This window comes from Schistocerca cancellata, chromosome 1 (assembly GCF_023864275.1).
Source record: "Schistocerca cancellata isolate TAMUIC-IGC-003103 chromosome 1, iqSchCanc2.1, whole genome shotgun sequence".
Taxonomy (NCBI): Eukaryota; Metazoa; Arthropoda; class Insecta; order Orthoptera; family Acrididae; genus Schistocerca; species Schistocerca cancellata.
Window position 1 is genome coordinate 719,169,182 of NC_064626.1, and position 2,925 is coordinate 719,172,106.

At 44.5% G+C, this 2,925-nt stretch overlaps 1 non-coding gene across 1 annotated transcript; it reads right to left on the reverse strand.

Annotated features, from left to right (window-relative positions):
* Nucleotides 1–561: 561 nt before the first annotated feature.
* Trnaa-agc (transfer RNA alanine (anticodon AGC)) lies at nt 562–634 on the reverse strand. Its single transcript has one exon. It is a non-coding gene; the product is annotated as a tRNA-Ala (tRNA).
* Between the last annotated feature and the right edge of the window lie 2,291 nt (nt 635–2,925).

Sequence of the window (2,925 nt, forward strand, 5' to 3'; positions counted from 1 at the left end):
GTGTCACAAATAGATGTCCGTAGTAACTGTGAGAACGTGTATTTCTCAAATAAAATCATTACTGCAGGCACAGGAATACTTTGTTTTTGTCCCATTCATTCTGAATCAGCCTGTATTATCATGTCAGTATTTATATAGATTTCCCGTTTCGATGTTTAAGAATGACGAACGACGCGATAATAATTTTCCGCGTTGGATAATAACCTTGTTAATGTTCCCACTATGTATGTAACCCGTCCTCACCAATATCAAATATTGTGATATTAAGTTCTATTGCACGAGCCTCCTTGTGAGATGGGAGCAGAAAAATGTTATGTATTTTGCATTATAACCATATTGATTAGTATTTGTTGCAATTATATTGGAATCAGCTACAGCCCAATTAAAATAGTGAGCCTTGGCTGAGGAGAATATTAGAGTGTTTCACGTACACAATTGGTCACACGAAAATTTGTAAATGTCTCACACACTTCCGATGCATGCTTTTACCGTAATTGTGAACGACTTTACATCAACAGTATTGCCGGGCTGATTCTTCGAAAAGCAAGCAAAATATATGCTTGGAGGCGCCGGGTATCGATCCCGGTACCTCTCACATGCTAAGCGAGCGCTCTACCATCTGAGCTACGCCCCCAGCTGGTACCCACGCTTTGGCATGCGACAGATCAGCTTCTTCAGCCTGAACTTTCACTGCTCCACTGACACGCGGTCCGCGGCCGGCTGCAGCCATTCAGCTTGCAGAGTGAGGACGCATCGACAAACGGGAGTAAGTGGTACACACTTTAGAGTGGCAGCGTAGATGGACTCACCTAGCCTAAATATATAGAAAGTTTTCAAAGACCTGGCTCATTATATCTGATGGAAGTGTTCGGCGTCAAGAGCGCTCATATGATAGATTGTAGTGGTGAGGGGTGGGGAGCAAGCCGAAGTATTTTTATAGTTTGGAAGATGGATGATGACTTGTAAGCAGCCATATAAAAATGTTCCGGTTCAGACCCGGTTAGAAACCTATGGAATACAGACTTTTAAATCATTTTCCTGAAAGCAGAACACCTGGCTATACTGTATTTTTTCCTTTTTCTGAGAGCTTTGGGGGGGGGGGGGGAAGTTAGGCAGTTAGGCCCCCCCAGTATGAGCACCCTTGCAGGCAGTTCATTCTACAACGTCTGGTTCGGTACCTCCGAACAGAAGCAGATACGAAGTCATATTTTAGCATCGAAGGCTTCTGTGTGAGTTTGATGTATGGCAAAGATTTGCATTTAGCCTAGTTGTCAGTGGTTCGAACAGAGGGTAAATCTTTCAACTCTGCTGTATTATTCAAGCGACATTAACCAGTGCATAGTCTTCCAGGTAACGATGCATGCAGGATGAGACCGAACTCTACTGTCAAAGTTTCGGAGATAGAGGGGGCCTTTGGTCTCCGGTGATACGGTAGAAGGCGATTTCTTAGTTTCAGCGGAAACAAATACGCTTCAAACCACAAACATCAGGAGGACTCGCCATAATTTCACGCCCATGGACGAAACGCACTTCATAATTCTCGTGAAGTTTCTTTACTGAAAGAATAACTGTGACGATCGCTGTGAATCACCAACGCCTTATGTCAGTAATCAGTAGCACAAAGAAACAGGACCTCTTCTCTCTTAGGGCCCATGATTCGCCTCCTTCATCCGTGTGAGCTGCTTCCCGATCAGCTAATAATATAGCTTTCTTGATAGCAAAAGTTAAGTAAAAGAACATCTTTTGGAGACGAAATATGTTTAACATGATCTGTTGCTACTATGTGATTGACTATACATCAGTGACTCCATCTGGCACGTCATACATACCTTTCTAAGTGAAAACGTTATATTATGTCGACAACTTTTATATTGAACCTGCAAGTACAGACAGCTATAACATGGATTAATTAACAACTGCGTCAGGGGTGTCCAGACTTGCTAGTACCGCGAGTCGCTAACCCGCTACTGCGACTACGTAAGGGCCGCAAGTTCAAAAATATCGAGCCGTAGACAAGTTATTCCGAATTGGGGTCCCCCTGCCCCAATTCTAGCTAGACTGGACTCAAAAGAAGCATGTTACACCAGGACCCGCTCGCTCCATTTCGGAAGAGGGGCGGGCCGCATCAGATCAAAGGAAGACTGCATGCTGCCCGCGGGCCGCTGTCTATGCGTCCCTGATCTGTACGGTGGTTTAAGATGATCCGACACTATTGGATGAATAAACAAGTTTATTATGAACGTGGTTATATGAAACACAGTTCTCACATCATATATAACAGGAATCACAGCACATCAAAGTATCGAGCTATGGACGGCGAGTTGGCTGGGAATTCGGTGGGCGTTTTATCGTCATAGGTCTCAATTTCTCCTTACACTCTCACACATTGTAAACAAAATTACAAAACCACGTAATTGCCTGCCATCGCGTATCAGAAGTTTCAAATTTATCTGAAAGGTGTGTACATCCTTTCTCTGTAATCGTCCAAAATAGTGGCGCTCTGCGACTTCACCATCGGGCTCGACGAAGCTCCAAACAGCGAGGTGTACACACTAGAGAAGAAGAGACCACAGTTCGAATGTTCATGTAACGTGTAAGGTGGGTTAATGACGTCACATTGGCATGAAATTACACCACAATTCTGCCCAGCACCAGCGTGGAAGTAACACACAATGGAAAGATCGTCACAGCCCCTCTTGCCAGAATTTCGGCCCTTCTTTTGACGCCTCTGCCATAGAGGTCAGAACCGCGGCGCGCAGCGTTGAAATCACGTGGTTTCTTATGGGTGGCCGAGGGAACCATTTCAGACACATCGTCGCTTAATATTGACATGAACAGACATCATGAGATAGCATAAATGGCCTCAATGACACCATCACTTTCCTTGAGGCGTTTTCCACATTTCGCGGTCGTAAAACACTGTTG